General features: G+C 39.2%; 1 pseudogene; it reads left to right on the forward strand.

Moving 5' to 3' along the window:
- Positions 1-11,634: 11,634 nt before the first annotated feature.
- Positions 11,635-27,672, forward strand: part of LOC127454967 (28S ribosomal protein S5, mitochondrial-like) — a 50,923-nt pseudogene continuing 34,885 nt past the window's right edge.

Raw genomic sequence — 27,672 nt, forward strand, 5'->3', positions numbered from 1 at the left:
GATAAGAGGTGTTTGGGGCTCCCAAGAGTGACCCCTAGTGTCACTACATCGACACAACATCTCATTCCCTCCATCATGGAACAGAGGTTACGAAAGTATCCATGATGTTTTACAGCTAGTACTCAGTTCCTCTTTTCATAGTGTGTGTGTGTGTGTGTGTGTGTGTCAGTAATGGAAATCATGTAGAAGGTGTTTCCTGATCTTCTCTGAGTATCTGAGGTCAAAAGTTGAACATCGCTCTTGTATTCTAGAACATTTGGTATCATTTACATAATTAATGCAGAATCTGTATGTATGTCTTTTTCAAATAAGATAATGACTGATCTCATTGGACAATATAGTTAGTGTACTGGTTTTCCTGTTCCTACAAAGGTATATAATGCTATGCTGAACAATAAAGTATGAGAGAAATCTCTGATGCATACGTAAGTGTCTGTGTCATTTCTCCCCTCATGAGGATCCGGATTGAGACAGCGACTGCAGACCTGACTTGATACTTAGGGACCAATCCTAAAAATTCCTAACATCAAGTAAAAGTACTATTATATATTTATGCTTAAAAAAGTTGAAAAATGTGAAAAATGAACTCAAGTACTGTAATGAGAGTAGTTGTAATTCGTTACTTTCCACCTCTGGACTCATTGTACTGTTGCAACCCGAGCGTTCAGTCCGATTTGTGAACTAGTTGGAGCGGTTCATTGCAAAGAAGAGTTAGCAAAAGCAGTTATCACCAGTTCTAGGATCATATTACTCCCGGTTATTTCAATTCGGAGTGTCAGGCACATCCGAGAGACAGGTTAAGATAGAGTAACTTGTGGATCAGTGTTGACTCGAGACGCAGTGGCGGATTTAGGCATGGGCGACATGGGCAGTTGCCCAGGGCAGCATCTTGCAGGGGGGTGGCATGAGGCACCAACACAGACCCCCCAACTTTGGGGGCGTGTTGAAGCGGGTTTCGCCCAGGGCGCAATACAAGCTAAAACCACTACTGTCGAGACGCAAACTGTTTCAAAAGATTCAGTCCGATTTGATGATCTGGTTCAACTCATTCACTAAAAAGAATCTGTTCAAAAGAACCATTTGTTCATGAACTGGACATCACTAGTCCTGGCTCTTTTAAGGATGTTCTTTTGGCAAGCCAGTCTTGTATAATTGATGCTGATGAGAGCAGCTCTGCAAAAGGCCCATCAATACACACTGAAAACATTCTTAAACACCACAATACTTTCACATAGAAATATCTCCTCTGCTCTGAAGGCCAACCTGGATATTCACAGTTGTATTTCTTACAAAATTGACAGGAAAAAAAGCCACAAATTATCATAAATGTAGCCAGCCAAATGCATTGGGCAGTAAAAGACAAATTCCTGTAAATCTCTATTGAGCTTAACACTACTCATTTTAATTCAATGCCACAGTCTAAATGTAATGTAATGTGTTTTATCAGTGTGATTAGACTGAAGATATAAAGCATACTTTATGGATGTTAAGGAACTGTGTGATTGTCAAAGTGTGTGTTGCCTCATGTCTCATTTTCAGTTAAATAGCTAGATCTCTTGTCAAATCACAAACCTATTCCTCCCGATCCTTGCTATCTGTGCTCTGCTGTTTGTCTCCCCAGTGTTTGATTACTGCTCACAGGTACAGTACAATTTCAGAGATTGCATGGACTCACAGGTGAAAGAATATACATTTGACCTCTGTCTCCGATGATTATAAGATTATATAACCAAGAGGCTGCCAATTATGCCCTGTGGCACTGGGGAGTGTGTGATTGTAGACCAAACCGCCTGAAGACAGGCATCACCACAAGGGCCACTGCCCGGAGGAATGCAGAATACATGTTTGGTAACGATGCTCCATCGTATATGAAAATACATTTATCTTGTTTTCTGTTGGCTGTGTATGCGAATCAACACACCATGTGTGATACCATCTTTGCTGTGTAAAATTGAGCCATATGTGGTTTAATAGATATAAGAAAGAAAGAAAGACCAATCACAAAAAGTCCTAAAGAAATTAATCTGACTCATATATGCTAATTTTACAATGACATCATTGGGAGGTTTTCTAACTTTAAGATCAAATTTCTTAAAAATTATAGTAAAAAGTAAGTAAAACAAAAATAGTTAGCACATCTGAGGCTGAAATTATCAACAAAACAAAGGTTAAATTAAGTCTATTGTCAATATAATGAGTATTTCATCAACATTTGTTAAACAAAGTTGATAGCTTCAGCTATAGTGTAGGCTATATAGGCTATACAAAGTCAGGTACCCATTTCAGGCAAAGTTTCATCAACTAAGTATATAGAGTTGACCCTTCCATTCTACATTATATATTCCTGCTGCAAATAAAAAAAGCTAAAACCAGCCTAAGCTATTTGGCTGGCCTTAACTGGTTTAAGCTGGTCTCCCAGTCTGGCCAAGGTTGTGTAAAGCTGGTTTAGCCGTGAGGCCAGCTAGTTTCCCAGCATTTTACACAGCCGAGAAGTGCCATTCACATACTTTATGCCCACAAGTTTTACCCACAAGACTTCATAAGTGTCATAACATTTTGGCACTCTTCATTTCTCGGTTGCTTCAATTAAGGGGCTTTCACACTGGGCAGGTTCTCTGCTGTCCGATTCTGAGTGCGATTGTTCCCGGTGCCCCCTGCAGTGTTGGTCTGGTTTCACACTCACTTGATTCTATCGAACCCCGGTCCATTCGCGTTTATTTAACGTCATCACAAACACGCATGGAGAACACAACGCGACTCATCATACTTTTTGTTTTTTGTTATTTTGATGCCATTATGCACAGCAGAGTGAACGACAACTGCGTATATGTGCGCTTCATGGCGTAACTCATCAGATGTCCAGGGGAAGGCGGCTTGCTGCTGCTCACAAACGTTTTTTGAGGAGACAGCTGATTGCAAGGGATTAATTTGCATCTTTGTTTACACTGCACGCTTACTCACGCTCGTGTCCAAGGTGAAGTTATCGCCACTGTCATCTCCTATTATACCCTATATTTATAACCTATAACAGTATTTATATATAGTATTTATAAGGTGTATTGGTAGATAGATAGATGTCGTCATTGGCTAATACGCATGCGCAGGTTACTTTACTTCCTGAACGAGTGCGCACCCAAGTCCGAGTTGCTTTCACATTCACACGAATCGCACTACAGTTCCATTGCAACCGAACTCTGACCACCTCCTACAGGTAGTCTCGGGTTCAGTAGCGCGGTGCGCTCCCCGGTCTGCATGACAGATTTCACATTACCAATTTTTCATGTGAACCGTTTCGAACTAAACTGCCAGTGTGAAAGCACCCTAAGACTCCTCTGCTGACTTGACCTCCAACCTTGTTTTTACTTCAGAATATGTTGTAAGAGTTAGGACCAGAACTCAAACCAAAACATAAATGGGTCTGATGGGCCATAAATTAGGCATTCTAGTACCCTGATTTGACATAAACCTGAAGCACTGTGCTGCCAAATATCGAAATGAATTTAATACAAATTTATATAATAATCTTTTTGAGTATGGTTTTTTGGTAGTACTCTGTTGGATTGTAGAGAGGAAAACAATCAAACCTTCAGGACTGGTTTGTTATTGGCCACTCGTCCCCACCCTCAACCAATCACCTCTCCTCCCTTGTGCATAATCTATCAGCATTATTCCAATCCTTCAGATAATGATTAATAAACTTCCATGCTGACAGATCCTTTCCAGAGGCTCTTTAATCTGTTTCCTGTCGCACTGATGACAGCTTGGGCTGTCACACAGGAAATTGGAAAAGCTTGTGTTTGGATGCATGCCGGAAAACAACCCAAAGATTTTAGACAGCATTTATCAGCCTGACAGCTCTGCAACCTCTCGTCCTTTCCTTTCTACTGCTCTTTCCCATCAGCTGCCTTTCTCTGAAAGCCTGCTTCACTCTGTCACTTCCACTGAAGCAACCCTTCAAGTAATGTTTCGGTTCTCTCCTCCTCTCCCTCTCGACTGTCATTCATGACTTTCCTGCCCCCTCTCCTGCTGACTTTGCTCAGTGGTTCCCCCACCATTTGCACTCCTTCTCGTCCCTCGCACTTCTGTTTCTCTTTTTCTGGCTATGTTCACACAGTAGCAGAATACTGCTGTCAGTCCTGTTTCAGGGTGATAAAAACAGTTACTTTCACACACAGTTCAGTTATAAACGAGAATGACAACCACATTCTATAACTGAATTGGCTCCCCTATATTTTCACGTTCGGGTAACCTGTGCTGTGTGAACAGAACCCTATTGAACAACTAAGGTGCATTTTAATCGACTGATAGGGTCCTGCGAAGAGGACTTCACGCGTTATTCAGCCATCTTAAGTGAAATTCCGCTTTGAAGGTGCATACATGTTCAGTTGGAAGGGCACTCTAAATGGTATAGGGAATAAGTGTACATCGATACATCACATTACAAGAAGTTGAGAGGGAATATTACCAACCAGTCATTGTGAACCATCAGAGCACTGACGTAGACTGGCTAAAATAAATGCTAAAATAAAATAAACAAAAGTGGTTTAATTTAAATATTTAACAATATATTTTTTATAAGTATTGCATGGATGTATCATATAAATGTACAGTACCTATATACAGTATATGGATGTAAGGTTTTTTATTGTAGACATAGTATTATTTATATGCATTTACATGCATTTGATGACTTTGCATGGTATTCCAAATGAACAAATTTTGACAAATGAGGTGAACTTCAAAAGGTATCCGGTGCTCAGGGAGGAGGAAGTGGTGAACAATGCATAGGGACCCTGTGAATTGGAACGCAGCTCTAGTTGAAGTAAATATCTTTGATGTGCCACTATGGTTGCAGGTGTTATTCACAGCTAGCACAAAACAGAGATGGGAATTTGAGAATCAAACCTGTTGATATTTTGGCTGTCAATCTCAAACTGACTGTGTGAACACATCCTCTCTCTATACCTGATAATGGAGCTGATTAAAGGATATGAGTCTGGGCTCTACTGAGCTCATAGGTGTCATTGCTCCAGTCTAATGCACACATACTATCACAAGCGGAGCATAGATGGGTGTATAATGTCACATAAGACTGCACAGATTTCAATCTGTGCCCTGGGGAGAGTTCCAGATCCTACATCTCAGGGCTCTTGTTATATTTTTGTCCTTATATGGGGTAATTGCACGGGCCTAATCATTCTAAAACTGCTATAAAAGTAGGTTTAAAGGTACACTTACCATCATCTTGGCAAGCATAAATCATAAATAAATACTGAGTGCACTCTTAAAGAAAATAACAACAACAACAACAACAACAACAAAAACTATGAGAGGGGCTCATTGGGCCCTGAGGAGAGGCGGAGGCCCAACTATAAAATTTTGTCATAGTTTCTGTAAATTTTAGCAGCAGTCCTGACTAGAACAATTCAGTTGACCAATCTAATTGTAATCTTTTTTTTTTTTTTTTTTTTTTTGCAAATTACTTTATTAGTCTACTTTACTACACAATACTATATTACACTACACTATACTGTGTACTATACTATACTATACTATACTATACTATACTAAACAGTATTGGTTATCCAAGTCTCTGCTATTAAATTTAAACAAAGCCACATGTGTCCCAGTAATTATAAATTCAATTTATTCACTGTGAAAATGGCTTTTGATCATTTAACATGTTCAGAAATGTTTTTTTTTTTTTTTTTTTTTTTTTTCTTTTTTTTAAACCAGCAGGGACACAGCTGAGCCTCACAACCAGAAACACTAAATTATTCAAAACTTCCCTGATAAATTTCTCATAGCTCTTGAAATGGCCTTACAAATTGTATCTGTAATTAGCAACCGTCATGCGCTATCATAAATCAAAACCATCAAAATCTTCAAGTGGAAATGCAACATTTTCTTTCTGACTTTTGAACAGGCACATGTGTGAACAGCATGCGTAATCAAAGACCCTACAGCATGGGAACAACATGTCTGTGGTCATAGTTGGCTGTGTTGTGTCCTCCAGTTATCATCTGAAGGTGAATTGTGCCCCTAAACTCTTATCTGTTTCATACTTTTCTCCTCCGTTTATAGTACTGACAGTTATTGATGCATTCGGTGAAAGCTCAGTGTAAGGAACGTGTCGGTTATTGCAGATTTGATGAACAAGCTAGTCTGAACATGCCAACTGTCCCTGTCTGACAGCTCGAGAAATGTGGTATTAAATGTTTGAACTCGAAAAATACACCACAAAATATACACTATAAACACCAACCTAGACGTCCCTGCCTTAGTCATGAGTCATGACTTCTGAAAATTGAAGGCTGTGTAGTTAAAAGTTTACTTGTTGATTTGAAATAGCTTGTATATACACTACAGTATATCTTGTCATTTTAAATAGGGGGTTTCTTTAAACTAAAACAGTTGCTTGGTATTATTCAACATCAGCGTTCCAGAAACTTGCCTGTCCTTAATCCTTATTATAAGAGAAGCCTTTACAAAAAGTTTAATCCAGCAGCATTTAGACTCAACATTTAACAAAACATTATTAAATGGTTGGGGAACAAATAAATAAATAAATAAATAATAATAAAAAAATAAAAAATAAAACATTTACCAGCTCTCTGATCACGTTAATCCTATTGTATTACATTTGGGGTGGTGTTGCATAGCAATAATGCACTATAGTGGTTAAAGCTCAGTATAGGCAACCAGAAGGATGCTGGTTTTATTCCTGCAAAGACAGTGTCATGAACTATCACCATTGTGTCTTTGAGCAAGACACTTCACCCCAGGTTACTCCAGAGGGATTGACACTGTGATAATTGTTTTGATGCTTTGGATAGAAGATTCTTTTATCAGTAAATGCTACTCACATACCACAGCTTACATTTAGAAAACCATACACCTCATGTACTAACCTACTAGCCTACATGTAGTGATTTATTGAAAAAGCTGTCCAGAAAAACAGCCAGGGATTGGTTTCACATGTTCTCACTTTTTTTTTTTTAGCCTATTTTCTCTCTTTGTAATCCCGGATCCTGATTTGGACTAAATTGTTATATCTGTGGGACTGGTTTTCTTGGGGATTTAGCATGGTGTTTTAATCTTGCTTTTAAAAATGCCCTATCTTCTGACTCCCTTGTCAACAGATGTTGGAACACTGAGAGCACTGGGGGTGCTGCTCATTTCTCCCATTTTGCCAGACGCAGTCCAACCCAATATGCCTCCGTTAGTGCAGCCCTGGAACAGACCAGACATGGAAGCTTCTACGTGTGCAGCCCGATTTTTCTAACCGCGCTTACTCTGAATGGGCAGTATGCGCATGCGCCTGGAATTATTTGCACTAATTAGTCAGTCCACAAGGTGGAAACACTCGCAATTAAGCCGTTGCTTTCTCGAAGTGCAAGAAAAAGATGTAATCACCGCTAAATTATGGGAGTCGAATGTGGAAACAATAACAGTGGCAACAACACAAAAGGTGCATGCGCCAACCACCTGTGTATGCGCACACAGTCAAATGAAGTATGCTTTAGGCTTTAGTGGTTGGAGGTCACATGACATGACAGGTAGAGTTGAGATCTCTTTTCACTATTGTGCCCTTGAACAAGGTGCTTAACCCTAGGTCGCTCCAAAGGGGACTGTCCCTGCCGTTAGTGTACAGTAAATTGCTTCTGATTTTAGTGTCTGCTGAATGACAATTGACAAGTTAGCAATCCTCATAGCACACAGCAATAAAAAATGAATGCAGCAAACTCTCTCATGGCTGTAGTTACCTTCAACTTCACCATTCTAACTTGACCTCTTGAAATTTTAAAACAGTTCTTTGATTTGGTATAGCTCAAACTACAAATAGTTTGAGGACTGTAGATATTTTAAGAAAGATGTCTAAAAAAAGTTCTGACCTTTAGTGTCACCAAGTTTATTTTGAAATGTTTATCTAATCTGATAGGTAAGGTTTCCATGGTCATGGGTAACCTGGAAATGTAAGGGAATTTTAAAATTGTTTTTGCCTGGAAAAACATGGAAATTGAAATCTAAAAGTTAGGGAAATTACTAAAGTCTTTAAATGTTTTTCTAGTCGTGCTTTGCTGTCAAACATTTTATCAGCTTGATATTGCTCATCAGCTGTGTTTTTATGTGCATTTGGAATATTGCATAAAAAACTACTTGATGGAAACACCAAGATGTGAATAAAATTTCAAAATGTGCATAAACTTATTTGCTCACTTGAGGTGAATAATTTTTTACAAGATAAGAAGAAATGTGCATAAACTATGATGGAAACACTTTTACCAAATAAACTCCTATTGAATTTATTAGGAATACAAGATGTCAAAAAAACTAAAATGTCATGTGACTTGAGTAATTCATTCATAACTGGACAATCCAGAGGATCAGTCGTCGCATCTGAAATGTTGCTTTGGTCATCCTGAAATAACAGTGTTCTGAAAATCCAAAGCCTGCAAGGAGTTTGCAGAGAATAAAGGTCAAATACAAGCTTGAACTGTGCCAAAGAGCAGGTTTATTGACACTTTTGAAAAAATATATTATAGATTCGCATGGCAAAGACATACTGTAAGGAAGGAGGAACGCACACACATAGTGCTCCCAGAACTGTGTGACATGCTGTCGCTACCCAGACAACACTAGAAACTAGTTTTTTTTTTCCGGCATGCTCTAAATCGCAATTATTTTAATAATGAAAGAGTCACAGTGGCTACAATTTCTCTGGAAGTGATGATTTTGTTCTTCTGATCACATGGGATGGCAACGCTGCTTTATTTGCACATTGTTTTTGCAATATTATGGTTTTTCGCATACATTACATTTGCAACTTGGATGGAAACATTGTGATGCAAATCATTATTTTGAGGCAGTTCTTTTCAATGAATTTTATCAACAGATTCATAAATATGTCAGAATGCTTCATGGTCATAAAAATATACTGATCAAAAAGTGTGTGAACCCTGGATAGCTTTTTTTTTATACTACAAGGTTTGGGTTGATACATGCTTAGTTTTAATGTTGGCTTTGTTAATAGGGCTGTAAATAGATTTAAAAATAAATAAATAAAAAATTAACTAATTAATTGCACAGTTTTTTTGTGATTAATTACGATTAATCATGGTACATTAGAGCAAACGTTTAAATATAAAAATCTAATTACTTTAAATTGCTTGCAAATAATTGGTTAGTCAACATTTACTTAAAGGCTACATGTACTTTTATTTGTTTAGTTAATAAGACACATTTTTACAGGTATAAATCTTTGATTCTTTGAGTATATATTTACATGCCATAAAATCAGTGGACATGCTGTAATTAAAATTTGGACAATTTTCAGCAGTTTTCCAGTCGAAAAACTTTTTTTAATAATAGGATAAAATGGGCAGATTCTGTTTATATCAAGCTTCAGTTGTAAGATAAACTTTAGTGTACATTGCCAATGCATTACAATGCATTCAGAAATTCAGACCCCTTAATTTTTCACATTTTGTTATGCATTCAGAAATTCAGACCCCTTCATTTTTCACATTTTGTTATGTTGCAGCCTTATGCTAAAATGCTTTAAATTATAATTTTTTTTTTACTCCATACTCCATAATGACTAAGCAAAAAACAGATTTTTGATAACTTTGTAAATTTATTAAAAAGAAAAACTGAAATATCACATTGAAAAGTATTCAGAACCTTAATTCAGTACTTTGTTGAAGCACCTTTGGCAGTGATTACAGCCTCAAGTCTTTTTTGGGTATGATGCGACAAGCTTTGCACACCTGGATTTGGGGATTTTCTGCCATTCTTCTCTGTAGATCCTCTCAAGCTCTGTCAGGTTGGATGGGGACTGTCGTGGACAGCCATTTTCAGGTCTCTTCAGAGATGTTCGATTGGGTTCAAGTCCGGGCTCTGGCTGGGCCACTCAAGGACATTCACAGAGTTGTCCCTAAGCCACTCTTGCGTACTATTGACTGGGTGCTTAGCGTCATTGTCTTGTTGGAAGGTGATCATTTGGCCCAGTCTGAGGTCCTGAGCACTCTGGGCCAGGTTTTCATTGTATTTTGCTGCGTTAAGCTTTCCTTCAACCCTGACAAGTACCCCAGTCCCTGCTGCTGAAAAACAACCCCACAGCATGATGCTACCACCACCATGCTTCACCGTTGGGATGGTATTGCACAGGTGATGAGTGGTGCCTGGTTTCCTCCAGACATGACGCTTAGAATTGAGGCCAAACAGTTAAGTCTTCGTTTCAACAGACCAGAGAATCTTGTGTTTTTTGTGTGTGCTTTTTGTGTGTGTCTTGCACTGAGAAGAGGCTTCCCACTGTCCCACGGTCTGGCCACTCTGCCATAAAGCCCAGATCAGTGGAGTGTTGCAGTGGTGGTTGTCCTTCTACAAGTTTTTCCCATCTCCACACATGATCTCTGGAGCTCAACCAGAGTGACCATCAGGTTCTTGGTCACCTCTCTTACCAAGGCCATTCTCCCACGATTGCTCAGTTTGGCCATGCGGCCAGCCCTTGGAAGAGTCCTGGTTGTTCCAAACTGCTTCCATTTAAGAATTATGGAGGTCACTGTGCTCTTGGGAACCTTCAATGCAGTCTAATTTTTTTTGTAGGTGAAAAACATTTAGTGAAGTTTCAGGAAGTGGAAACTGCGTTAATTGCGTTAATTTTAACAAAACAGTCAACTTTTAATCACAATTTCCCAGCCCTACTTGTTAATATAGAAAAATATTGTAGAACTGATGTATTGACAAGGTTTTGTATAGTCATCAAACATCTCTGCTTGAACATGAAATCTGCCTATAAATGACTTTGAGCGATTTAAGAAGAAGCATCTGTTTAACAGCCTTCATCTCTTAAATATGCAACCTTTGTTGTTCCTCCCCAACTTAAATTATTATTATTTTTTAATCTGCTTTCACAAGGACCTTCGGTTTATTTAATATGCAATTTATATAATAGTGCTAGCATAGAAAATTTTACAATTAAGCACTGAAAATTTGTCTGTTTTTAACATTTAAAACTTGCATAAGGATGAGCCTTCAGCATCTCTTTTGCAGATGCTGTGAGTTTATGTACAGCTTCGAGTGTGTTGAATACTTTGTTTTCGTGTGAGTCAGTGTGTATTTGGCGATGTTTGGCTGTGAAGTAGATTTTTGATATTTCTTTTACTGCTTTTGTTGGAATCAGATGCTTCATTAGGCCTGGCAGCCTCGGTCTCATCTAATTAAGTCCTAATTAAATTAGAACAACATCAAACAACTCCCAATGTCCCACATTAACCAGCCCCTTTAAACACAAACACACACACAGAATATGGATGAAAGTCCATGCTTGCATGGTAAAACAAACAGCTGAAATTAACACAGGGGCTTTGAATGTGCCAATCCTTATCTGAACACACAGGCTAACAAATTACTAAGTAGTTTATTCTTCATTTTTGAACACTGACTAATTGCCATATTTGTATGTTGATGGCTATAATTTTGGTGAAAATTTGTCTCCAAAAGTAAGCTAAATCTGACAAAACCTCCCTTTAGGAAAATTATAGAATGTCCTTAATTTGAAAATGGATTCATAAAGCAAATACTGTTTCTTAAAAACTGTAAAAATGCAAAAAGTTTTTTTTTAAATGGGTAATGTTTGGGTTAGTTTTAGTATTTAGCTAACTACGTTGTTTTTATATAAGGCAATAAATGTGTGTTTTAGTGCTAATAGACTGTGTCAGTGCTGTGATTGTAGGTGGATGTTTATTGACATCAGTTTGTTCCTGTCAGTGACAGCTGAAGAGCTTTGGCGGGGTGTCTTGGCGGAGACCGGTGCTGGTGCCAGAAAGGGCAGAGGAAAGAGAACCAAACGAAAAGTGAGGAGAGATCTTAACAGAGGCCAGAAACTTGGAGAATGTACGTCCTATAATTTTCCTCTCTCTTCCTTGTCTGCTTTTCAGAACATTGATGGAGCACACTAAAGATTAATTTTCACACTCCCACTGACCCAAAGTATTAAACTGACTGTTGCTAATCTACCTTTAAGACTGAATGTAAATTATCTCTGTTATGATTGGTTAACCTCCACGTATCAGTGTAGCTCACACATCATTCATTCACACGTGGATGAATGCTAAAAACATTTGAGTAGCTTGTGAATGGAGAGCGAGATCAGGAGATGAGAACGGTAAGGATCATCACCTGGCAATGATTGTCTCTAACAGCTCTTTGTCACTGCAGTGAGAGTTGGAGACAGATTTAAGAGTGAACCATACACCAGTGAGAGAGAGAGAGAGCTACCACACGCACCCAGAGACTGTGTTGATATGTGTGCGCTGAAAAGCTTGATTATTGAATGAAGTGCTGAAAAGGAAATTTTGTGTTATAAAATAAATACTGTTTGAGTTGAATTTGCCATCTCCCGCTTCCTTCTTGCACCCCATCACGAACTTTGTTACACTGGTGCCGAAACCCGGGAATTAAGGGAGGAAGAACGCCACCATTGTTGCCTCACCTCTGCAGGACATTTTCAAGACCCTCGCCAGCATCCACCAGACACAACATCAAGCCCTCCTCGAGCTGCGCACTGAACAGGAGCAGTGGTTTATAGCGCTCCTCCAAGCCCAAGTGGAGGAACGGCAGGTGCTCCAGAGCTTGCTGCAGCAGGAGGGTGCTGCCGCCGTGACCCCGTGATCACCCCGCCCCATGTTCCACTGGTGAAGATGGGCCCCCAAGACAATCCGGAGGCTTTGCTGGAGCTCTTTGAACGGACGGTGGGGGCCTGCGGATGGCGAGTACCCAGTGGGCAGTTGTCCGGGTTCAGATTCGGTTGGAAATTCAACCTTCCACATCCGGGAACTGCAGGAAAAGCAGAAGAGTACCGATGCATAATCTCAACCTGATACTATTCGTTCTCACCAGTAGGTGGCGCAATGCAATCGGGTGTTGACTGCTGAAGAAAAAGCTTCAGGTAGAGAGAACAGCCGTGTACGTTTTGATAAGTTTGTTTTTCAATTTGAAAAGAAATGAGCAGAAACGAGAAAATAAAATAAAATAATATATTACAATAAAAATAATAAATGAATGAATGAAAAATTAATTAGTCTAAATCAATAAACAATAGGCTTAACTTTGTGCATGAGTTGGTACAAAGTGGCTGCATGATATAGTTTTAAATTCACAAGGAATGATGTAGATGTTATACTGTATCTATGGGGAAATTGTCTATCTTGGCGCGTCTTCCCATATTCCTTCTCTTTACAAACTCTCATCTTCCTCTCTGACACCGAAGGGCGCTGTCATGTGCACATCGTTATGCATTGATGATCAGTTTGGGCACAAAGCATAATTCCATAATTCTTAACAAACATTGCACTTCCGCTTCCACTGCTGTTTCACATTCGGACTGTATGTTTTTGTGTGTTTGTTTCCATTTGTTTTTCTTTTCATTTATTAGTCTGTGCATAAAGTTAAATCCTGTTGGCTTCTGGATCTATAACACATTTGGAATTTGATTCTATGCCTTTCTTTCTGCTCACCAGAGAAAAACAGCATTTACCTGCCGTTGGAGATGGGACAGCTCACGCTCCATTTCACAGGTATGTCGCGAGCCCTCTCTTTGTCGGTCATTCACCTCTCTCGGCATGGGTATTGAGTGTGTTTCCACTCTCTTTATCACCTGTTCTTTGACCGGTTGGGTTGCCTTCCTCTCAATCAACTGTTAGGTGTAAACTAGGCAGGGCTCTGTCTAACGCGATATCATTGATTGTGGCTGCTGTAGCTGGCATCTCATGACTGTTTTTGCTCTATATCTCATATATGAACATGTCTTGGTTATCATTTATTAAAGCATTTTTTTTTTATCTTCCTCACTCTCATCCTTGGCATTCATGTCATGGAAATCCAACTACTGGCATCATGACTTAGAGTCTTAAACTGCCATCTGCGTTTAGACTCCGAGACATATGAACTCTGTCGTGAACTCGGAATCATCCGGTGGCCGCGGTATATCCATCGCTCACCATGAACTGTGGAACTCTCCACCTCAGAGCTTCCGTGACATCTCCTGTATTTCTATCTTTAAATCTCAGCTTAAAACACATCTTTTCTCAGTGCATTATCTATCTATTACTAATTGATGTTTTATTTCCCCCTTTGTAATTAAGATTGTAACTTCTGTTGAAATGTATATTAATGTCCTGTTAAATGTATATGGAGTGTAAAGTGTCCTTGAGCTTGTGGAAAGGCGCTATATAAATAAAACGTATTATTATTATTATTAAAGCACAGATCTCAGCGTAATCAGTTAATGTTTGTACGTTTACCCTATGTTAGTGCTTCCAACGCCCTATTGTGCACTTGAAATAGGCCTGCCAACACGTAAACCTCTTTATACTTTTTATATAGTCTTCACAGACCCTAGAAGATTGCACCCCAATGGTCGACCCACAGATGATAAATGAAACATGCAAACTCACATTTGATGAACAAAGCAGTGATTGTTTAAAAATAGTAGATCGTAGCCTCTAGAACAAAAATAATTACAAAACTATGTATTTAATAATGCAGTTAATTAGTTTGATTATTTAAGATAATAACTTTGAACATTTCTCAGCGAGCTAAATTACAAGTATTTATACAGTTATGCACACATCTATGAATGAGCGACACTATACAGTCAGATTTCAGCACTTCACAATGGACAGCAACTCTTAAGAAGCACTTAAAAGTGTGTTGCGCGTTCGAGTTAAATGCAGGTTTGGGAAACGCACGTGAAAAAGGAAAGATCTTTCGCAACCCATAGTTCTCAGAAAAGCACGCTGCCTTTGTTTCTCATGATCAGTGCACTTGGCTGGGAGCGCTCTCAATTTCAGTTTTAAGTGTTTAGAAGCAGTGGCAGTTTAGAAAGAAATGGCATGCAAAGAAAATAGTGCAAAACATCGTACATAAATTAAGAGAAATGTCAAGAGATATAAAGCTCTCACCCCCTCATTGCACATGCATTTTGTGCAGTGGAGGCGGTGCTCGCATCGTGGATTCAGGGTCAGTCGTTGCCATATATACAATGAACAAGAACTCCATTGTGCCAAGTCACATACACATATTTGTATTTACTAAATGTAATTAAACACAAATTTCATTATCCAAAGCCACTTTTGTGTGTTTGATGTTTGCTACTTCGATAAATACAAAACATGATCAATTATCTGCTGAGCGGAACAAACCGATTCGGTGAGAAGCGCGACACGACCCATTTCAATTCACCAAAACCATATCAATTTTCTTATTTTAAGTAAAACATTTTTATTACTACATTTTCTAACAGGAATATGATGATTATCATGTGAGCTATTTTGCGTGCGACTAAATGCAGTTTATGTTTATTTGCAAACTATTAGTATATTCTGGCAGATTTGATTGGGTGGACCAGTGCTGCTCCTCGTATTAACATTATATTTGTGCATAACTTTATAAACATTTGTAATTTACCTCTCTGGCAATGTTTAAAGATATATTCATCCTAATTAACTACATAATTATATTTTGTTTTGCAGTAGTGTATTTCTTTTACACAATCAATGCTTAGTTCAGCATGTGTGCATTTATGTGCATTTGTAATTTTTAGTTTTCACAAATTGGCATTTCCCGAAGCACTAAGTAGGACGTTATGAGCACTTTAGTACTTAATCTCTAAGGCGCGTTTCCCAAAAACATTTATATAAATAGTTCGTAAAAACGTTCGAAAATGAACGCTCTTGAACCGCTCTTAAGTCCATTAAGTGCAACTTAAACATATCTTTCTGGCATCTTTCACAGTTTATCAAAGACAATGGGACATTTAATAAATTGTATTCATATATTTTGATAATCGGAAAGCCACTGTAAACTGTAAGCAAAAGTGTTTTATTTAGTGTCAATATGCAGTCTCTGCAATCTGTACATGTAATGTGATAGGTCTAAATTTGCAAGACATGTAATACAGTATAACGTTTTATTAGCCTTCTTTGATAAGCATAATTGTAATGGCAATAGAAAGACAACATGATTAAACAGATTATTTAAGAAGACATGTGAGTAATGTGACAACACAGTTTAAAAATTAAATAAATATGCCTTTCATACAGTTGTGCTCAAAAGTTTGCATACTCTTGGAGAATTGGTAATATATGTACCATTTTTATAGAAAACATGAGTGAGCAGGCAAAACACATTTCTTTTATTTCTTATGGGATACTTATTCAACTGTAGGTTATAACAGAATGGCACAATCATAAAACAAAACGTGACAACAAAGAAAAAAATGAAATGACCCCTGTTCAAAGTCTGCATACCCTTAGTTCTTAATACTGCGTGCAGTCTTTTGAAATAGTTGTCTATGAGGCCCCAAATTCTTGCAGGTGGTATAGCTGCCCATTCGTCTTGGCAAAATGCCTCCAGGTCATGGAAAGTCTTTGGTTTTCTTGCATGAATCGCACGTTTGAGATCTCCCCAGAGTGGCTTGATGATATTAAGGTCAGGAGACTGTGATGGCCACTCCAGAACCTTCACCTTTTTCTGCTGTAACCACTGGAGGGTCAACTTGGCCTTGTGCTTAGGGTCATTGTCATGCTGGAAAATCTAAGAGCATCCCATGCGCAGCTTTCGTGCAGAAGAATGCAAATTGTCTGCCAGTATTTTCTGACAACATGCGGCATTCATCTTGCCATCAATTTTCACAAGATTCCCCGTGCCTTTAGAGCTCACCCCGCCCCCCAGACACATCAGTGAGCCACCACCATGCTTCACAGTGGGGATGGTATTCTTTTCACTATAGGCCTTGTTGACCCCTCTCCAAACATAGTGCTTATGGTTGTGACCATAAAGCTCTATTTTGGTCTCATCACTCCAAATCACAGTGTGCCAGAAGCTGTGAGGCATTTCAAGGTGTTGTCGGGCATATTGTAACTGTTTTTGTTTTTTTGTTTTTTTTGTGGCATTGGTGCAGTAAAGGCTTCTTTCTGGCAACTCGACCATGCAGCTCATTTCTGTTCAAGTATTGTCGTATTGTGCTCCTTGAAACAACCAAACTGTCTTTTTCTAGAGCAGCCTGTATTTCTCCTTGGGTTACCTGTGGGTTTTTCTTTGTATCCCGAACAATTATTCTGGCAGTTGTGGCTGAAATCTTTCTTGGTCTACCTGACCTTGGCTTGGTATCAAGAGATCCCCGAATTTTCCACTTCTTAATAAGTGATTGAACAGTACTGACTGGCATTTTCAAGGCTTTGGATATCTTTTTATATCCTTTTCCATCTTTATAAAGTTCCATTACCTTGTTACGCAGGTCTTTTGACAGTTTTTTCTGCTCCCCATGGCTCAGTATCTAGCCTGCTCAGTGCATCCACGTGAGAGCTAACAAACTCACTGACTATTTATACACAGACACTAATTGCAATTTAAAAAGCCACAGGTGTGAGAAATTAAACTTTGATTGCCATTTAAACCTGTGTGTGTCACCTTGTGTGTCTGTAACAAGGCCAAACATTCAAGGGTATGTAAACTTTTGATAAGGGTTATTTGGGTGATTTCTGTTATCATTATTAAAAGAAGAGGAGCCAAACAACTATGTGATAATAAATGGCTTCATATGATCACTATCCTTAAATAAAAGACAAAAATACATTTGTTTTGCATGATCAGTCATATTTTCAAAATCAATGTAAAAATTTCACAATTTCTGCCAGGGTATGCAAACGTTTGAGCACAATTGTAAATAATTAAAATATTGTTAACAGGAGATTAGAGCAAGAGTGTGCAATTATAGATTCCCTCTCTCTCTTCCTCCTCCTCTTTTTCCTTCCTCCAATGGCTGGTTCAGATCGGCTCACCTATAGTCTTTTTACAAGGCAGTAACAAATTGCATGATGCATAATGATGCCTAATTTCTTTAATTAAATTCTGTAATAGTTAGGTAATACATTTTGCCGCCTCGACAAGGTTACAAACAACGGCCAGGTTTGTCAGTATTTCCACCTTATTTTCATTTTGAGAAGACAAACTCCTGGACATTTTCCAGACAGCTCCCGTAACGAAGCGTTCAACTTTATATCGAGAGATATACATGCTGGTTTGGGAAACAGGCATTACTTCATCGTAAAATAACAAGCGACATTATTTAAGATGATTGTTAAAGCTTAAGTTGCAACGTTATCGGGAAACCCAGCCCTTGTCTATTAAGATCCTTTAAGCTCTGTAGGATTACTCTAGGACCTCATTTCCTAAAAGCATTGTAAACCTAAGTAGATCGTAGAATCCGTTTTACGATTCATCTTAGTTTTGTAGCCCATTTCCCAAAAGCTTCGTAATTTAAGTAGTACTTGAAAATGCTCGTAGATTAACGAGTGCTCTGGAGGACAAACGCAAAATTACACCTGATACAATTTAAAAACCTATAGCTACACTTCATGCTCATTTAATATCAGTATATATATGTTTTATTTTATTAATTTTTTAACCACAGGCCCTCAATCATTATTTTGAGTCAGTGGCTACTAAAGCCCAAAGTTTCACAGTACAACAAAGTAATGCATGTATTGTCAATACTAGTGAGACAGCGCTAGTACTAAGAACAGTAACAGAAACAGAGGATGCAAAAGTAATTGTATCTCTCACGTCTTCAAGTGCCAAGGATATCTATGGCATGGACACATTCATGCTGAAATAGATCAACTCCTCAATAATTAATTAATAACTGCACATTATTAATATCTAATTGGGTCAAAGGAGATTCCCTAATTCCTGGAAGCCTGCGGTTGTGGCTCCTATATTTAAAGGTGGCGACCCACTTCTTACCTCCAATTACAGGCCCATTAGTATCTTGTCCATAGTATCAAAGGTATTTGAAAAACTGATTGTCAAACAAATCACTGATCATCTTAACAATAGCTCCTTTCCATTTCATCCAATGCAATTTGGAATTAGGGCAAATCACTTGACAGAAACTGCTATATGCTACTTTATAGAAAATATTAGGGCATCAATGGACAAAGGCGAGGTTGTGGGGGATGTATTCCTTGATTTAAAGAAAGCATTCGACACTGTTAATCATAACATACTTTTGTAAACTACTCAATTTTAATTTATCTACAGAGTTTGTAAACCTTATCAAATCATATCTCTCCTCCCGCTCCCAATTTGTCAGAATTGATCATTATAAATCTAACCCACTATGTTTGTCAACTGGTGTCCCGCAGGGTTCCATACTGGGCCCAATCCTGTACAGCATGTACATTAATGACTTGCCTTCTGTGTGCGAACAATGTAACATCTTAATGTATGCTGATGATACAGTTATTTTTACTTACATTAAAACTGCAGGAGAGGTTGCAAACAAGTTAACAGATGTTATTGTAAAGGTTACATCCTGGCTTAACCAATGTTGTCTGCAATTGAATGTGTCAAAAACAGTTTGTATGTTCTTCTCCAAAGGATACAGCACTGATGTAGAGCAAGATATTCTCATCACAAGAGAGAGACTACAAGTTGTTTTAGAATACAAATATGTAGGAGTACCTTTAGATTCCAACCTTGGCTTCAAAACCCGCATAAAAAGGGTCAGCATTAAGGTAAAATTCAGTTTGTCAAATTTCAGGTATATTAGAAACTCTTTATCAAGTGAGGCAGCAAAGATATACTTTCTCTCGATGATTCTTTCCCACATCACCTATTGTCTGATAAGCTGGTCTAATGCACATTCTATAGTCATAAAACCACTGGAATCATTATACAAACAAACACTTAAAATTCTAGATAAGAAACCAATTCGTTTTCATCACTGTCACATTTTAAATAAGTACAATCTTCTTAGCTGGGAAAATCTCAACAAGTACAAAAAAAAAAATTGTTTAGTTTATAAGATTATGCATGGTATATCTCCTCCTCCTTTGGCTGGCTTTATCAATTTTAAATCTACAGTAAACAGAGCAACTAGAGGTGCTATTAGGGGGGACTGCATAATCTTACTAGGAAAACTTCATTTAGTCAGGATGCTTTTTCCTTCAGAGCATCACATCAGTGGAATTCAATACCATAATCAATTAGAGAATCCCCATCTTATTATTCATTCAAGTACAATTTCAAGAAATGGCTTCTTGATGATCAACAATGTCAACACTGATTTTGTCTCCTTTCATCTATAACGAGCCTGTATTTTTTTTATCATTTAAGTATATTATGTATGTGGTATTTAACTGTATTTAACAGCTGTATGTAAGTTGTATAGGCTTTTTATCTGTTTTGTATTTGTTTTTTTTTTTTTGTTTTTTTTTTTTAGGCCTAATAAAATCAGGCAAAGGGACTGACAATGAAAATTAGCCTTTTGGCTAACTCGGATACATTTACATTTATTTGAATGTTGATTAATGTACGTTGTCCTTTTTTAAAATAATAAATACATTTAAAAAACTACCTAAAAGGATAATAATAATAGTAGTAGTAATAATAATAATAATAATGAATGGATAAAATGGTTAGTCAATATTGGATGAACAGATAAATTAATAAGTAAACAAATAAAAGTTATTTGTGGACTAGTTGGTAACAACAAAGTGGTGAGATGATTGTTGCAGAGAAATGTAAAAATTTCAATCAGAGAAGGAAAAAAGTCAGTAACTTGTTGCCGTGCATGAAAATCATCTGAACAGTATATTGGCTCCTCATCCTTGTCTCCTCTTCCTCTCTGACACCTAAGGCCGCTCTCACCTGCACCACGTGTTGTGTAGTTCTGTCCGAACATGTTGTGTAGCATTGCTGATACTGTTATCACTTTTGGGAGTAAAGAGCAATCCTCCTTTTGATTGGTGAATGTCCCTAACACACAGCTTCCAGGCATCTCCTTATTTTGTACTTGGCAATAGCACGGTGAACTTACATTCAGTTAATGCTTGTCATTAGCAGGACCATACACAGGGTCTCAGCTGCCTTCACTGATCCTGGAAGCTTTAATCTCGACCCACAGAGCAAATTTTGAAAACGAAATATTAAAATGCACTAATGCACTGATGAACAAAGCAGTGACTGTGTAAAATAAATATATCGTTCTGCACAAAACGATTGCAAAACAAAATGCAATTATGTGGTGAATTAAGTTGTACATTTAAGAAAATATTTATAAATATTTCCAGCGAGCTAAATTACAAACATTTTTAAAGTTACGCACAAATATAATGAAGTTGCAGTGACAAGCAGCACTACGGTCACATTTCAGCACTTCATGTTTATGGACAGCGTCTCTCTTAAGTAGCACAACTGCGTCCTCGCACATTCATGTTAAGTGCAGTTTTGGGAAATGCACATAAAAAATAATGAACGTTCGTAAAATTGCTCGTAGAAAACGCTCTTAACTGCAAAGATCAATCGTTATCGGGAAACACAGCCCAGAACACTCGTAAATCTACAAGCATTTGAAAGTACTAAAGTTGTGATGGCTTTAGGAAACAGGAGGCAAAACTAAGATGAATCGTAAGATGTATTCTACGATCTAGGCTTACGATGCTTTTGGGAAACGAGGCCCAGAGCTGTGCAGTGTGCTCACATCTGCAGTTAAAAACTAGCGATTAGAAATTTGAACCCATTCACATGTGAGCGATAATTTTTGTTTCTATCTTGGAAAATCCATAAATGTACCATATTGACAGCATTGCATCCCCCCCATCCAAAGTGTTTTTATCTAGATGTTTGACTTGAAGAGAACAAGCTTAAAGATGTTGAACTTTGACACATTAACACTGAATTCAACATGTTTCTTGTAGAAACACCATGCCATGTGTTCCTTTAATAGATTATTCATATTAGTAGTTGACAGATAATGTATGTAACAAGGTTAAGGTTGGGAAAGGAGGAGGCGGGAACCGGCTGAACCATCAAAATAATGTTTAATTTAAACAAAAAGACACAACACCAACACACACATGGCAGCTGCATGTGGCTCTCTTTCTCCTGAACTGCTGCGTTCCGCTGCACTTATCCCTCTCCTCGGCTGATTAGCCCAATTGGGGGCTGGGCGTGCATAGTCATGGTCCGGCCCCGCCCTCCTCCTCGTTACAATTTATAATTAATATAATAACATTATAATGAATATAATGTATAATGAATGTTAATAAAAATATTTATTAAAATGGTTGTATTTATTCTTGTTGTCATGAACTCAAGGACTCCTCCTTGAGTGCACCTCGAACTACACTTCCCAGCATGCCTACCTGGACTGATTACACTTACACCTGTTCTCTATTTCATAGACTATTTAAGCGCTGTTCTAACAATAGTCATTGCAAAGTCTTGTTTTGCTCCTGCTAACATTTCTGAGTGTTTACCTCTGTTTATACTGCCTGCCTGTGTTTGACTACTGCCTGTTACCCACCGTTTGATACTCTGCTGCCTGCCTTGTTTACCCTTTGTTTACCTGGACTCTTACTGTGATTGTTTGCTGCCTGCCCTGGCAATTGCCTTTTTATTACTATGTCTCTCATCTGCCTACACTGTTCCATTATTGGTGATTTACCCTGCCTGTCTGTTTATGAGTTGCACATTTACTATTAAACCACATATGGATCTTAACCTCTGTTCTCCAGAGACTGCGTTACAGAAGACTTCGCCAACTACAGATCCAGCGGCACTCCAGCAATTGTCTACTGAAGTTTTTGCTCAAGCTAGAACATAATCACCACCCAAGCCATGATCGATTCTGGTGCCGCAGGCAATTTTATTGATGAGGGCTTAGCCAAGAGGTTCGAGATACCACTGTGAATCTCCTTTGGTAGTGGCAGCGTTAAATGGATGCCCCCTGGGAACTGGCCATGTTCACTTCACCACTACGGAAATCACCCTCCAAGTTGGCATTATTTACACTGAAAGAACACGCCTTTATATCTTTCATTCTCCTCACAACCATGTGATACTTGGATTACCATGGCTTCAACAACACAATCCTCAAATCTCAGCGTGAAGGACAGATTTCCCGGTGGGACTCTACTTGCTTCTCCAGCTGCCTAAAGCCCATTTCACCTGTTTCCATCGGTTCCACTACTGTCACGGTGGTTCCCTCTTCAGTGCTCAAACTACCCTCTGAGTATGATGACCTCGATGAAGCCTTTAGTTAGGCCAAAGCCTCTCAATTTCCTCCTCACCGTTCCAGTGATTGTGCTATTGAACTGTTGCCCAGCACTACATTACCACGAGGTAGGAATTTCCTTTGTCTGAACCCAAGTCTGAAGCTATGAAAAACTACATTGAGGAAGAACTGGCAAAGGGCTTCATCCGACCATCCACCTCGCCCGCGGCAGCCGGGTTCTTCTTCATTGGCAAGAAGGATGGTGGCTCCATCCTTGCATTGATTACTGTGCTCTCAACAACATTACGGTAAAGTTACATTACCTTTTACCCCTGGTCCCAGCAGCACTTGAACAGTTACGCACCACAAGATACTTCACCAAGCTCGACCTTCACAGTGCATACAACCTCATACGCAGTCATTCATTAATGATGTCTTCAGAGACATGCTTATCCGGGGGGCTATTGTCTACATCGACGATATCCTCATTTATTCAAACTCTCTGGAAGAACACATCATCCATGTTAGAGCAGTCCTTCAGTGTCTGATCTAACACCAACTCTACGCCAAAGCCAAGAAGTGTGAGTTCCATCAGACCTCTGTGTCTTTCCTTGGCTATGTCATCAGCCCAGAGGGGGTCGCCATGGACGACAGTAAGTTACGTGCGGTACTAAACTGGCCTCAACCTACTTCCGTGATGGAGTTGCAATGCTTCCTGTGGTTCACCAATTTCTACAGGTGATTTATCCGAAATTTCAGTTCAGTCGCTGCCCCGTGACTGTGTCCATGTTAAGGGGAGGGGTCTCCAAACTGTGTTGGTCTGCAACCACCCTCCAAGCCTTCAAGAACCTTAAGTCTCGCTTCACCTCTGCTCCCATCCTGCACCATCCTGACCCCAACACTCCTTTCACGGTTTAAGTGGACACCTCTAACACGGGAATCTGAGCCATTCTCTCACAACGTTACGAAACGCCCCTGAAACTCTACCCTTGCACATACTTTTCCCGTAAGCTATCTCCTGCTAAGCAAAACTACGATGTGGGCAACCGAGAATTGCTGGCTATGAAAGTGGCTCTGGAGGAATGGCGACATTGGCTGGAGGGGGCGAGACATCCTTTTCTTGTGTTGAAACCTCGAATATCTACGCTCAGCTAAAAGACTGAAGCCAAGGCAGGCTAGGTGGATGTTGTTCTTTACTCGATTCAGTTTCACCATTACCTATCATCCAGGTTCCAAAAATTCCAAAGCCAATGCTCTCTCTCATCTGTTTGAGTCTGACACTCAGAACCAGACATCTGAACCCATCATCTCCACATCACTAACCTTGGCTCCGGTTCAGTGGGATATTATGACCGAGATCGCCTAAGTTCAGATTCAGGACCCGACTCCTCCTGACTGCCCTCCTGAGAAAACCTACGTTCCATGACTCCTTCGGGAAAAGACCTTACAATGGGTCCATACTACCACCAGTTCCGGACACCCAGGTATAGCAGCCACACTACAACTGCTTCAGAACCATTTCTGGTGGAACACCATGCAGGCAGAAACCATTGCCAATGTCAACAACTGTCCCACCTGTGCAACAAACAAATCCTCCAGGCAAATTCCTGCAGGACTCCTCCAACCTTTGCCTATTCCCTATCGTCCTTGGTCTCGCATCGCCATCGACTTCATCACTGATCTCCCTGTCTCTCAAGGTAACATCATCATTCTTTGTGTCATTGATCGATTCTCTAAGTCATGTCAATTAATCCCTCTGCCCATGCTCCCCACAGCCTTCGAGACTGCAGAACATCTTATTCATCAGGTGTTTCACTTCTACGGACAACCTGAAGACATCATCTCCGACAGGGGTCCTCAGTTTACATCCCGGGTCTGGAAGGCGTTCTTTCAACAACTTAACATCAGTCTCACTTCAGGTTACCACCCTCAATCAAACGGCCAGACAGAGCGTGTAAACCAGGAGATCACATGCTTTCTCAGAATGTCTTGTCACCAGAACCAGGCTGACTAGAGCCGTTATCTGCTTTGGGCCGAGTACGCCCAGAACTCCCTTCAAAGCCAGCCACGGGCATGACCCCCTTTCAATGTGTGCTGGGATTTCAACCCCCTCTGATCCCCTGGTCTGGAGAACCCACAGAGCTACCGGCCATCAATGACTGGCTTCGGCCGAGTAAAGAGGTGTGGGACCATGCTCATTTCCACCTCCAAAGAGCTGTTAGAAAGCAGAAGGAACAGGCCGATCATCATCGACGCCCCAAACCCATCTACACTCCTGGCCACTGGGTTTGGCTGTCCACACGTGACCTTCGTCTCCGTCTGCCTTGCAAGAAACTCAGTCCCAGGTATCTGGGTCCTTTCAAAGTTATTAGACAAATTACTCTGGTGTCTTATTGTCTTCAACTGCCCTCTAACTACCGCATTTCTCCAACCTTCCATGTTTCCCTGCTTAAACCAGCTGGTGGCCCAAGAGTTCGAGAGCTCCTGGACTCCAGACTTCGGGGTCGCTTTCTTCTGTACTTGATTGACTGGGAGGGATATGGCCAAGAGGAGCAGTCCTGGGTCAGAACTGACGATATCTTTTTTTTTCTCCCAATTTGGAATGCCCAATGTGCTGTTAATAAAAATATTTATTACAATGTTTGTATTTATTCTTGTTGTCACGAACTCAAGGACTCCTCCTGCTCACCACCAGAGGTCCCCCTCGCCCGAGTTCTGAGGGCACCTCGAACTACACTTCCCAGCATGCCTACCTGGACTGATTACACTTACACTTGTTCTCTAATTCATAGACTATTTTAGCGCTGTTCTAACAATAGTCATTGAAGTCTTGTTTTGCTCCTGCTAACATTAAGCACCTCTTAATAATAAATAATAATAAATAATAATAAAAAAACATTCAATGTGCCTCCAAAAGAAATTGCCTAGGGCCTCTCAATGTCTAGAACCAGCCTTGAATCACTGATTGCTGTGTAGGTTGACATAGGTATAATGTAGTAGGGTGACCACAGTTTATTAAATTAATATGTAAGATGTAATTATTCCAAAAATATGGTTTGCTGGAATATATAATTTTTTTTATTTAACATTGTACCATGGCGAAACCTGAGCCTTGTTTATTTGCGTTTCCTGAACTACGCCAATATCTGCATATTAATGTCTGGTGCTGAAGTAAATAATTCCAAAAAACAAGGACTTCTACACAGATGAGGATTTTTTAAATCAGAAATGTAATTGACAGACATAAATTTTTTTAATAAACATTCAAATAATCTTATCTAGGCTAACAGTATATTAATTTCTAGTAGAGACAAATCTGCCTACATTTGTAAAAGTCAAAGCTCAAGCTTTTCTAATGTTAGATAAAAAATAAAATAAAAAATACATGTTCCTGGGATAGGCTCCAGTACCACCACGACCTTACATAGGATAAGTGGGAATAAATTAATGTGTTTTTTTTACAACAACAACAAATAACTATATATATATATATATATATATATATAATGTATGTGCTCAAAAGTTTGCATACCCTGGCAGAAATTGTGAAATTTTGGCATTGATTTTGAAAATATGACAGATCATGGAAAAAAACTGTCTTTTATTTAAGGGTAGTGATCATATGAAGCCATTTATTATCACATAGTTTTTTGGCTCCTTTTTAAATCTTAATGATAACAGAAATCACCCAAATGGCCCTGATCAAAAGTTACATACCCTTGAATGTTTGGCCTTGTTACAGACACACAAGGTGACACACACAGGTTTAAATGGCAATTAAAGGTTAATTTCTCACACCTGTGGCTTTTTAAATTGCAATTAGTGTCTGTGTATAAATAGTCAGTGAGTTTGTTAGCTCTCACGTGGATGCACTGAGCAGGCTAGACACTGAGCCATGGAGAGCAGAAAATAACTGTCAAAAGACCTGCGTAACAAAGTAATGGAACTTTATAAAGATGGAAAAGGATATAAAAAGATATCCAAAGCCTTGAAAATGCCAGTCAGTACTGTTCAATCACTTAAGAAGTGGAAAATTTGGGGATCTCTTGATACCAAGCCAAGGTCAGGTAGACCAAGAAAGATTTCAACCACAACTGCCAGAAGAATTGTGGAAAGGCACGGGGAATCTTGTGAAACTTGTTGGCAAGATGAATGCAGCATGTTATCAGAAAATACTGGCAGACAATTTGCATTCTTCTACACGAAAGCTGCGCATGGGATGCTCCTGGACTTTCCAACACTACTATACTACTAGTGGTTACAGCAGAAAAAGGTGAAGGTTCTGGAGTGGCCATCACAGTCTCCTGACCTTAACATCATCGAGTCACTCTGGGGAGATCTCAAACGTGTGGACGACCAAAGACTTTGCATGACCTGGAGGCATTTTGCCAAGACGAGTGGGCAGCTATACCACCTACAAGAATTTGGGGCCTCATAGACAACTATTACAAAAGAATGCATGCTGTCACTGATGCTAAAGGGGGCAATACACAGTATTAAGAACTAAGGGTATGCAGACTTTTGAACAGGGGTCATTTCCTTTTTTTTCTTTGTTGCCATGTTTTGTTTTATGATTGTGCCATTCTGTTATAACCTACAGTTGAATA

This window comes from Myxocyprinus asiaticus, chromosome 17 (genome assembly GCF_019703515.2).
Source record: "Myxocyprinus asiaticus isolate MX2 ecotype Aquarium Trade chromosome 17, UBuf_Myxa_2, whole genome shotgun sequence".
Lineage (NCBI taxonomy): Eukaryota > Metazoa > Chordata > Actinopteri > Cypriniformes > Catostomidae > Myxocyprinus > Myxocyprinus asiaticus.